Source organism: Neofelis nebulosa, chromosome 12 (assembly GCF_028018385.1).
Source record: "Neofelis nebulosa isolate mNeoNeb1 chromosome 12, mNeoNeb1.pri, whole genome shotgun sequence".
Lineage (NCBI taxonomy): Eukaryota > Metazoa > Chordata > Mammalia > Carnivora > Felidae > Neofelis > Neofelis nebulosa.
Genome location: NC_080793.1, coordinates 65,527,371 through 65,539,259, shown reverse-complemented (window position 1 = coordinate 65,539,259; position 11,889 = coordinate 65,527,371). Strand labels below are relative to the sequence as shown.

The 11,889-nt window shown below is 38.9% G+C and overlaps 1 long non-coding RNA gene across 1 annotated transcript in view; it reads right to left on the bottom strand.

Moving 5' to 3' along the window:
• Window positions 1–1,139: 1,139 nt before the first annotated feature.
• Window positions 1,140–11,889, bottom strand: part of LOC131491947 (uncharacterized) — a 127,279-nt gene continuing 116,529 nt past the window's right edge. The window contains exons 2-3 of the long non-coding RNA XR_009251733.1: window positions 1,450–1,643; window positions 1,140–1,209 (exon numbers count right to left, since the gene is read on the bottom strand). This is a non-coding gene — a long non-coding RNA (uncharacterized LOC131491947). The remainder of the gene's footprint in view (window positions 1,210–1,449; window positions 1,644–11,889) is intronic.

The window sequence follows — 11,889 nt, the reverse complement described above, 5'->3', positions numbered from 1 at the left end:
AGAATAAATAAACGCTTAAAAATGTTTTTAAAAAAGTGAAATGAGATGGTAGATGCTTTTATTTTTATTTTATAAAGAAACTATAGCAGATGCTGTTGGGGCCCCACCCATATTCCTGGGTCCTATTGTTTCAGTGGCTGCTGGGCCACTTTCCAGCTGCTGGGACCTGTGTCTCTTGGGTGAGGATAGGCAAGGCCTCTTTTCCCCACTCACTAGAGGCAGATATGTCAGGGGGAATCGACCACCCATGCCCAGACACCTTTCCAATGACTGAGTGGGTATATAAATGCCCCAGCTCATTCTACCTTCAGCAGTGCTACAATTTTGCAGTGTGTCCTCTATCACTGCCCACAGTTTCTCCCCAGAATTAAACTGCAGCTTAAATCCACGGACAACAGGCTTATTAGCGTGTCCTTAATAATGTGTCTCTTTCCTGTCTTACTCACGGCTCCACTCTGTTACTGTGTATCCTGTACTAATGGTGCTCAAAGCATAAAGGAAACAAAAAACAAAAACAAAAACAGCCTTGATGTTTAGCACTTGCTGCTTTCCATGGTGTAAACGCTCCCGCCCCCGCCGTGGCCTATTTCAAGCTCTCAATGTGACATCACTGAACAGGGACCTGAGAAGAAATGTGTACAGTCAGCTCTCACCAGCCAGTAGGAGCTGCCTCCAGCATTCCACACCCACCCCTTCTTTCCCCCCTCCTAAAGAACTGCTTGCACTCAGATCTTTGTTTCAGGGTCTGCTTCTTGGGGAACAGAAAAACAGAAAATAAAGTTTGGAGAAGCCAGGTAATTTCCTTAGGTGTAGATGCTTGGCCAGTGGCCGAAGGGATGCCTTATTTACCTAAAAATTTATTTGGTAAGATGTGATATTGTTATGTTAGTGACTTAGACTTCGAATTATTTGTCAAATAGTAATGCATTAAATAGACAAAAAAAGTGAAAGGAATTGTAATTTTGTTATCATAAAAACTGTGGAGCAGATAATAAAATTCTTGTATTGCAACACTGTATCATAATATTCTGCCAAAAGGCTTGATTCTGTCCATTTGTTATCCTTTGTGGTTGCAGTTTTACTAGCTCTGGATTCATGTTTGCTTATGTAATTAGAAAGATTAATTTTGCCAAGTAAGATTAAGAACCATAACATATTTATTGTACTCTTCAGTGGAACAGAAATAAATTAATCAGTTTTGAGCTTTGCCTTTAAAAAAAAAGTTGCTAGGGGCGCCTGGGTGGCGCAGTCGGTTAAGCGTCCGACTTCAGCCAGGTCACGATCTCGCGGTCCGTGAGTTCGAGCCCCGCGTCGGGCTCTGGGCTGATGGCTCGGAGCCTGGAGCCTGTTTCCGATTCTGTGTCTCCCTCTCTCTCTGCCCCTCCCCCGTTCATGCTCTGTCTCTCTCTGTCCCAAAAATAAAAAAAATAAAAAATAAAAAAAAAAAACGTTGAAAAAAAAAGTTGCTAAAACACATTTAGAACTTCGTAACTTTTGAGAACACTGCCTTGAAGTCACTTCTCTTTAAAAGATGTTTTCCACAGCCAAGAAATTCCAAGCAACCGAACTCCTTTTGCTTTTCCTTTGCAACATGGTCTCCATATTGCCAAGCGCATGAAACCTCATCTGCAGGAATCTCCAGTCTGCAAAATGAAAGGATTTCAAGTATCAGGCACATTCCAGCTTGGCCTCCTGCAAAAATGGGTCAGTGTGCCAAATATGATATGTGATATGAATCGGATGCTAAGAGGAACTTGCATGACTGATTCATACATGGTTCTTAGTATTTCACAGTTGTAAGAATTGTTCCAAGCTCCTCTGGTAGAAATAGACGTGAGTTTTGGAGGAAAAACGGTACATAATCATTTCCTCCAACTCTACTGACCCTACATGCAATTCTTAACTTCTCTTTCCTGTATTTATATTTATGGGTCTATCAATATCTTCTTTTATTTAAATCCCTCTTTGAATTATATTCTATTTAATAGATTGTACCAAAGTTGCTTATCTTCCACCTGAGGAGCACAGGACTATAAACCAGTTCACGATTATTAATGCACTGACCTATGTGTGACTTTGTGGCACAGAAATAGATACTGGGTCTAATAATGCAAATTAAGAGTAAATAAATTGCCGACCGGGCCACTAGCAGACTGTTTAGGACTGGAAGAGACATGATCATTTAGGTCATTCAAAAAACCATTTATCAAATGCTTACTCTGTCCTGGGAACCAGACATGCTAAGAGAATCTAATGGATGCAAAGAAGTTAATAATGTACTGTTTTTGTTTGTTCCTTTGTTGAACCTTAGTCAGTGTTTTGCTTGTGTCTCTCTCATAACATTTTATTTCCATGTCTTGCACGTATTAATTTGTGTATTTATTTTACCTCCTTCCTAGATTTTAAGCACTTTCAAGACAGACACTTGGTCTCATTTATATACCATTTGCCTAAGTGCCTTGTAAAAAAATACTCAAGGAAAATTCTTAAACTGAACTGAGAGGTGCGTGCCTTTTTTTTAGGCCTATGCTTGAGCTAGCAACAGAACTTAGAACTCCTGGCTTCACATTCTCAGCTGTTTTATCCTCTATTTATAATTCATAACATAATTTGTGATGTAAGTGCTTCTGTGTCTAAAGAGTTTATTATTAACGGGGCCACTTGAGTGCTTAATATGGCAACATGTATGAATGCCTATTTGGATAATATTTTCTAAAGTGTGAGATTTTATCCTGACTCAGCAGATTGATTCTTTTGCTGGCTCCTACAAATGTGGCCCAAAGTTGTGGGTGGCAAAAATGCAGCCTGTGGACCACATGTGTTCTCTAGGCCATTTTCAAAACACGGAGAGTTCTTGAATTCCAGATGTAAACCAGGCTTTGGGTACAACTTGCCTTAAAAAAGCCATGCCTAAGAGATTCTGAGCCAGTATTGGGGCCTGTCCCTGAAAAATGTATTGCATACCCTTAACCCACCTCTGCCTCCCACACACAGTCTTTAGCCTTCAACCCAGTCCTCAAGCTTTGGCCTGCTTTTAATTGAGTGCTTGAGAATTCACAAGAAATCTTCGCACATGCTTTTCTAGTTGCTACTCTTTTCTCCAACTTGATCCTATCAGCTTTCACTGTCTTTAGTCCGATTCTCTTCTCTCCTCCTCCATTCCCCCACCTCACCATCTTCCCCAACCCCTACACAAGACAAACCTACACCCTGACCTGGCTGGGCAGCATCGACTTAACTTTGGCTGAAGCCAGCACCAAAGAGCTATAGTTCTGTGATATGAATTAAATTCAAGTGCAAGAATGACTCTGTATTATAAAATGGATACAATAAGAAGAAGATCAAAACCAACCAACCTTGTGGATAATAAATATGTGGCATTTGTTCTGTCCACCGCTCCTCCTGTATATCATGTGCACTGCTACTCTGTCCTAAAGCTCTTTCCCACTGAGCCTGGACATAGTTCAAGAATCCGTCTGGGGGCACCTGGATGGCTCAGTGGGTTGAGTGACCGACTTCGGTTCAGGTCATGATCTCACAGCTCGTGAGTTAGAGCCCCACATCGGGCTCTGTGCTGACAGCTTAGATCCTGGAGCCTGCTTTGGATTCTGTGTCTCCCTCTCTCTCTGCCCCTAACTCACTCACATTCTGTCTCTGTCTCTCTCAAAAATAAATAAACATTAAAAAAAAAATCCTTCTGAACACCGTATCTACCACTTTCAACCAGAATTGGTCCACAATTTGGAGTACATATATTTTTAAATCCTTTTTCGAATGCCTTCTCTTATTGGGTGGGAAGAACTAGTCTTTAAAGGAAAGGTTTCTTCAAGTGTGGTTTCTAAGCCAGTAGCATAAGCATCACCAGGGAATTTGTTAGAAATGTTAAGTTCTCATGGGGCGCCTGGGTGGCTCAGTCAGTTAAGCGTCTGACTTTGGCTCAGGTCGTGATCTTGTGGTTTGTGAGTTTGAGCCCCGTGTCAGGCTCTATGCTGACAACTCAGAGCCTGGAGCCTGCATTAGATTCTGTGTCTCGCTCTCCTTCTGCCCCTCCCCTGCTCATACTCTGTTTCTCTCTCTCTCTAAAATAAATAGAGCATTAAAAAAGAAAAGAAAAAAAAGGATATGTAAGTTCTCCGGCTCTAACCCAGACCTAGTTACATACTCTGGGGACAGAGCCTAGGAGTCCATGAGTTTTATCTTTTTTATTGTTACAAAATAAACGTAATATAAATATACCCTTTAACCATTTGTATAGTATACAGTTCAGTAGCATTAAATGCACAGCTATTGTAGTACAGCCATCATCACTATCCATTTCCAGAACTTTTTCATCATCCTAAACATAAGCTCTAAACATAACATCATCCTAAACATAATAACTCCGCATTCCTCCCACCCCACTCCTGAGTCTCTCTGTTCACTTCTACTTTTCTATCTCTATAAATTTGCCTTTTCTATATACCTCATATAAATGCAATCATACAACACTTTTCTTTCTGTATCTGGATCATTTCACTTAGCATAATGTTTCCAAGGCTCATATATGTTGTAGCATCTATCTGAGTTTCATTGTTTGTTTTTTACAGCAGAATAATGTTCCATTTTATGTATAGGCTGAATTTGTTTTAGTTTTAGCTCTTAGGTCCTTGATCCATTTTGAGTTAAATTTTGTAGGTGGTACAAGGATTCAGCTTCATTCTTTTGTATGTGGATGTTCTATTTTGCCAGTATCATTTATTGAAAAGATTGTCCTTTTCCCATTGAATGATCTTGGCACGCTGGTAACAATCTGTGTTTTAACTAGACCTCCAGGTGGCTCTAATGTATACCCAAATTTAAGAACCACTATTCTAAGTGGGTTTTATCCTTTATCTTATACTTAACCAACATAAGAATGGGACAGTCATAATCTGGACTTCCCAATGCATAGAACACATTTAATCTTGAAATTATGGCTAGTCTCACTACAATTATCTAACGGGATTCCAAGACATTTGATTCATATCAAAAAGGAAAGTGTTACCAATTTAAATCCATATTTGTTATAACTAGTAAGTGATCCAGTGCATTTTCCCCATTGACCTGTTAGAATTAACCACAAGGAAAGACCCATGATAACTGGTTAACTTGGTTGTAGAAATGAAGTTTTCTAACGGATAATCTTAAAAAGATTTTTACGCAACATGATCTTAAACTTGTTTATGGTAAACAACATTTACCTCTGGTTTTAGTGTAGGGAGTTAACAAGACTAAAATTTTTAAAACTTTGCTAAATGTTCTATTGAAGCCTGGCTTGAACCCTGCTAAATTGCTACTTAGCTTTCATGTATTAATGGAAAAAAAAGAAACTGACGAATTATAAATAAATCTATTTACAGTTTAAAAATTTTTTGTATAGTTAATAGCTGGCTTGTATACAGCTAGGCTAAACCAGCCACATCTAAATGTAGCAATGATACACGTTTCCAAGCTTTGTAGTAATACCTAGAAATTTATCTTCAATATAGTTGGAAGAAAAACAGTTATATCAAAATGGCCAAACATTTCAAAATTCAGTGACACCGATTGATTTCCGCTTATTATTTAGATATCCAGGCTTGTTTAATTGACAAATTGGACTTTATGTCTGAGTTAACTATCTTTTGGTGATCGGTCATCATTCAGCCCCACAATAAATGTTAGTTGATTAAAGTAGTAAAGGTTCAAACTTTGAAACCACATGCTGTAGTTCTCAAAAATCAAGTCAACATGTGTAAAGGGAAGAATTATTAGAGGATTTATGAATTCTGGCCTGGACAAATTAATTCATCAGTTTAGCCAAAGGTCTGTCAATGAATTCAAGAACCTTTTCAAAAAGGGAAACATCTGTTGCAATTTAAGTTTCTGTTTATAAGTGAATGTTGTGGATTATTCTTTCTGAAAAAGGAAACAACCGTTTATACAAATGTATTTGAAAGTTAATTTGAAATTACTTTTGTGTCTTTGGGGATCAGAGGGCAATCCCTAGGGGATTTGTACTATTACTGTATTCTCCACCCTTTCCTGGTGATAGAAGGTAATGTGAACCTCACTGGAACTAAAAGATGTCACAACAAACCATGATGCCAATTGTCCAGGAAGAGATGATCGTCTAGGTGAGTACACAAAGCCTCTATGTACTTGTGTTGGATTTATTGAAATAATATACACAATGAGAGATTTAAATGTCCTTCCACATATATACATACAGATCATACACACACACACACACACACACACACACACACACACACACACAGAGTATATGCATATATACATTTCTGCCTTACACATTTACTTAGAATGTAAACTTCAAGTTGGAAGAACCCCTCCCTATTTTGAGCTGGGTAGGGGCAGAAATTGCACACACATAGTAGATGAGAAAACAGAAGTTCACTATCAGTGCATGATTTTATTCCAGGATGCACAGCAAGCAAGTAGCAGAACTTAAACTTGAACTAATGTCATTTGATACTGGGGCATTGCTCTTCCTGTTGCAACACATTACCTTCCCCACTGTGCTTTCATAAATAATGAGGGCTCATTAGGGGTCACCTACCCTTTCTACTCTAAGTGTGATCTGTGGACCAGCAATATGGCATTTCTTGAGAGTTTGTGGACATATGGAATCTGAGGCCCCTCCCAGGTTCTAATGAATCAGAATCTACATTTTTACAATATCCCCGGGTGCATTTTATTATTTTAGAATTCACTTTGGGGAATGAATGCTACAATTCACATGTTAAAATAGACCCACTGAAACCCTTAAAATTTCATTTCAACTTTCATAACAATAATTTTCTATATTTCAAAGATGCATAATGATTGATGTTGTAGAGTTTGTTCTAGGCTATTAAAATACAGAAGATTCACTATTATGAGTTTGAGACCAAGTCTTCAATTTTTATTTTGGAGCTAGTTCAATGCTACACAGAGAAAAATTGAGCAATTAACTAGTGAAAACAATTTTCAAATCATAAATAAAGCTTAAAAAAAAGATTTTACTTACTTAACTTTAAAACTCATGATATTCTCTGTTCCCTTCAGCTATTTTTATATACTCTGTGTATTCTTGGTAAGGTTTATAGTTTTTCATAATTCACTGTGGAAAATGTATCACTTTTAGTTTGCCCAAAGAATGGGGATCTCAGTTCAATATAGTGACCAGTAGTATGCATGAGTACTGCAACAGGAAACAACTTCATTCCAAATTAAGCCAATTCTCTCTATAATTGACTTTTACTACCTTCTCCAAACTAAAATCATCCCCAGGCAAAAATATATTTTTATTAGTACAAAGGTACAAGACAATCTCTATTAGCAAAAGGACTTCATCAAGCCTGTGGCATCACAATAACCAGTTACAATAGCAGAAGTTGATGACAGTCACTTCAATAGTTAAATTTTGGGTTTGAGGGTCTTTGTGAACTGCAAAATCCAACTGGCTTTTTGGGGAAACACTTAGCCATGTCCAAGAGGACTTAATTCTATCTCAGGTACTTTCTGTTCAATAAAAATCCACAGAATCAAATTTCAAAACTCTTTAATTATGCCTCTGACTTACTTAAGGGTAGCAGAACCCCAGCTTGAGATGGGACCATACTCACTGTGCAACTTGGGCATAATTAAATATGTCAAAGAAACTTGCTGGTCTCCCAGGGGTCTGTTCACAGAAGAATCCAGGGAACTTTGGTGGGAAGTTGTAGGGTGAAGGTTATTGGAGGAAGAGAGTGTTGGCATTTAGTTCTTTCTTAACTACCCTTCCAGGTAGATGGAGCAGAAGGCAGGCTGAAATACCCTGGAAGCTGAAGGAGAATTTACTGTGCAGAGCCAGCACATAGCAGTAAGCATGAAGTGAAGGGGATATATAAGTCAAATACCTTCAGAAAGCAAGAAGAAGTTTAGGTAAATAAATCCAAAGGGAAGGGACTTAAACAGAAGTTAAACACAGCATGGAATAAAAACGTGCTCAGCATCGCGATCATCATCTCTCACAATACAATACCACTACACACACAGCGGAATGGTTAAAATAAAAACATGACCAATTCCAAGAGCTGGTGACATTGTGGATCAACTAGAAGTCTTACACACTGCTCAAGATAGGGTATACTGGTATGACCACTTTGGAAAACTCCCCATCAATATAAACATAAGTGCAAATGTTTCATGACCCAGAAATTCCATTCTTAGGTGACAAAAATAAGTGCATAGCCCAGTTTCCAGTCTGGAATATAAAGAGATTGAAAGTCACCACTCCATCCTAACAAGGTAAACAAAGAGAATAATCAACAACTCTTCTTCTTTGATCTGTCAGAGAAGTGAAGTCATAGGGCAAAGAGCTGCCCCCCATATTGGAGGGGGCAAATACAGAGAATCACAGTTTTTACTGGAGCTGAAACCCATGAGCAAAAACTTCCACGGGAACCAGTAATGAGGTAGGAAAGCCTGAACTGTAACCCACAAATAGCTGGAAGCTTGGTGTGGACATCTCTGAGGCTTAAAACCTCAGGGGAAGGGGTCTAGTCTGGAAGGAGGCATACTTTAAAAAATTTTTTTAATGTTTTCATCTATTTTTGAGAGAGAAAGAGTGAGCATGGGAGGGACAGAGAGAGAGGGAGACACAAAATCTGAAGCAGGCTTCAGCTTCCGAGCTGTCAGCACAGAGCCTGATACGGGGCTCGTGAGATCCTGACATGAGCCCAAGTCAGACGCCCAACCTACTGAGCCACCCAGGCACCCCTGGAAGGAGGCATGCTGTTGTGAGTTTGGGCTCTAGGAGCATTAACAGATTCTCATAGTGAATGTCAGAGAAAAATCCCCTCGTGCTTTCAGCAAAGGAGAGGGGAAAAGAAACCATTTTGAAATAAACCAGAGCATTCCATTCTTCTTAGCAAGGACTGACCTCAAGAGAAACTTACCAGAGCCTAGCCTGTTGAGTTTTGTCAGAGCCTGACTTGGGAGAAAAGAAACATGCAACCCCAGCTCACTCTAGCCTTGGGTCGGGGGAGAACTGAGAAGCACTCGTGAAGTTCACAGCCCAGGGACACTGCTCACAAAAAGACACTGAGAGCTAATCACAAGATGGTAGGTAGAATGTTTCCCTTCCTCTAGCACCACACCACTAATGCCCTATATGCTGAGGTTCCTTTTACCTAGTACATCATGCCCAGCTATCAAGACAAAGTTACAAGGCATACCAAAAGGAAAAAGAAACACACTTTGAAGAAATACGGCAAGTGTCTGAAATCACAATCAGCTATGGCAGGGACGTTGGACACATCAGACTACGAATTTAAAACAATTGTGATTAATATGCTAAAGGATGAAAGGAAGATTATGTCTCTACTCACAATACTTCTGACACCAAATGTGTGGTTTTTCCACACTGAGCAATTCTCCAATTCTCTGTGGACACCAACTGGGTGCCCTGCAATTTAATTCGAGCCTGACACTAACTACCCAGAGTTAGCACAGACCTCATAGGTTAAGGGCCCAGTCCCACAAGACTCTTCTCCATCTCAGATGCTAATTGGAAGTAGTGGCTCCCAGGTTGTCTGACTTGGATACAAATCAGGAGTTCCCACAACGTCTCCTTGAGTTTGATAATTTGCTATAACAGCTCACAGAACTCAGGGAAACACTTTACATACATTTACCGGTTTATTTTAAAGGATACAAATTAATAGCCAAATGAAGCAATACATAGGGTGAGGTCCAGAAGGGTTCCAAGCACAGGAGCTTCTGTCACCATACAGTTTGGCGTGTGCCACACTTCCAGCATGTGGATGCATTTACTGATCTGGAAGCTCTTCAAATCCCATCATTTAGGGTTTTATGGAGTTTCCATTAGGTAGGCATGACTGACAAAGTCATTGGCCATTGGTGATTAACTCAGTTTCCTTCCTGCCTCCCATCCCTGGTGTTCAGGGGGTGGAGCTGAAAGTTCCAGTGCTCCAAGTATCAACTTATTTGCATAAATTCCTGTACGGTTGAAAGGGGCTTATTATGAATAACAAAAGACACTGCTATTATCCCTATCACTCTAGAATTTACAAGTTTTAGAAGGTCTACCAGGAAGAGATGAAGATGAAATACATACTTCTTAGTCTATCACAGTATTACAGGGTTCTGATAGAAAAAGGAGACAACATAGAAGAACAGATGGGTAATGTAAACAGACAGATGAAAATTCTAAAAACCAAAAAGCAATGCTAAAGATAAAACAAAACACTGTAACAGAACTGTAGAGTGCCTTTGATGGACTCAGTAAACTGGACGTGACTGAGGAAAGCATCTCTGAGCTTGAGGATATGTTGATAGGAACTTTCAAAACTGAGAAGCAAAGAGGGGCACCTGGGTGGCTCAGTCGGTTAAGCGTCTGACTTCGGCTCAGGTCATGATCTCATGGTTTGTGGGTTCAAGCCCTGCATCGGGCTCTGTGCTGACAGCTCAGAGCCTGGAGCTTGTTTCAGATTCTGTGTCTCCCTCTCTCTCTGCCCCTCCCCCACTTGCGCTCTGTCTCAAAAATAAATAAACATTAAAAAAATTTTTGTTTAAAACTGCTTTTTGCTTAAAAAAGCAAAGAGAAGAGAGACTGAAAAAATATATAGAATTTTATTCTGTGTCCCAAGAACTGTGGGACAACTAAAAAAAAGATACACACAATGGGAGTACAAGAAGAAGAAAGAGTGAAAGGAACAGAAACAATATTGGAAGCAATAATGACTGAGAATTTCCCCAGATTAGTCAGACACCAAACCACAGATACAGAATCAGGGAGTTCAGAGAACACCAAGTAGGATAAATGCCAAAGCAAACAAACACACAAAAACTAACAAAAACTCCCATACCATGGGGCACTTGGGTGGCTCAGTTGGTAAAGCATTCAACTCTTGATTTCAGCTCAGGTCATGATGTGGTTCATGAGTTGCAGCCCCATGTCACACTTTGTGCTGATAGTGCGGAGCCTGCTTGGAATTCTCTCTCTACCTCTCTCTCTCTACTCTCTCCTGCTCTCTATCTCTCTCAAAATAAACAAATAAACTTAAAAAAAACCCACACACCTAGGCCTATCATATTCAAACTTCAGAAAATCAAAGATAAAGAAAACATTCTGAAAAAAGCTGGAAGAAAAATACACCTTATCTATAAAGGAACAAAGATAAGAATGATATCAGATTCCTATCAGAAATCACACAAACAAGAAGAAAGTGCAGTGAAATATTGGCTGTGTTGAGAGAAAAACTCCACCAACTCATAATTCTGTATCCTGTCAAATTATCCTTCAGAAGTGAGAGAGAAATAGACTTCTTCAGGCAAACAAGCGTACAGGAAATGCTAAAACAAATTCTTTAGACAAAGGAAAATGATATATGTCAGAAACTAGGATCTACATAAAGTAAGTAAAAGTAAGAAGATATTATCTACCAGATAATAGTTTGTTCAAAATAATAGCAAATATATATATATATATATGTATATATATATATACACATATATATATATAATTGGGGGACTATTTTGATATTGAAAGGTATTTGCCTTACACACTGAGTGGTATACTGTTATTCAAAAGTAGATTTGGAATAATTGTCAGTATATATTGCAATCTCTAGGGCAAACAAAAAAGTTTAAAAAAAAAGAAGTATAATCAATACACTAAGAAAGGAGAGAAAATTTAACCATGTAAAATGCTTAATTACAGTCACAAAATATGGAAAATAATGGGATGTAAAGATAGGAACAAAGTGAAAGTGGCTAAGAGTAGATCTTAAAAGTCCTCATCACAAGAAAAGGAATGTAACTATGTATGGGGATAGATGTCAACTAGACTTGTGGTGATCATTTTGCACCATATATAAATATCAA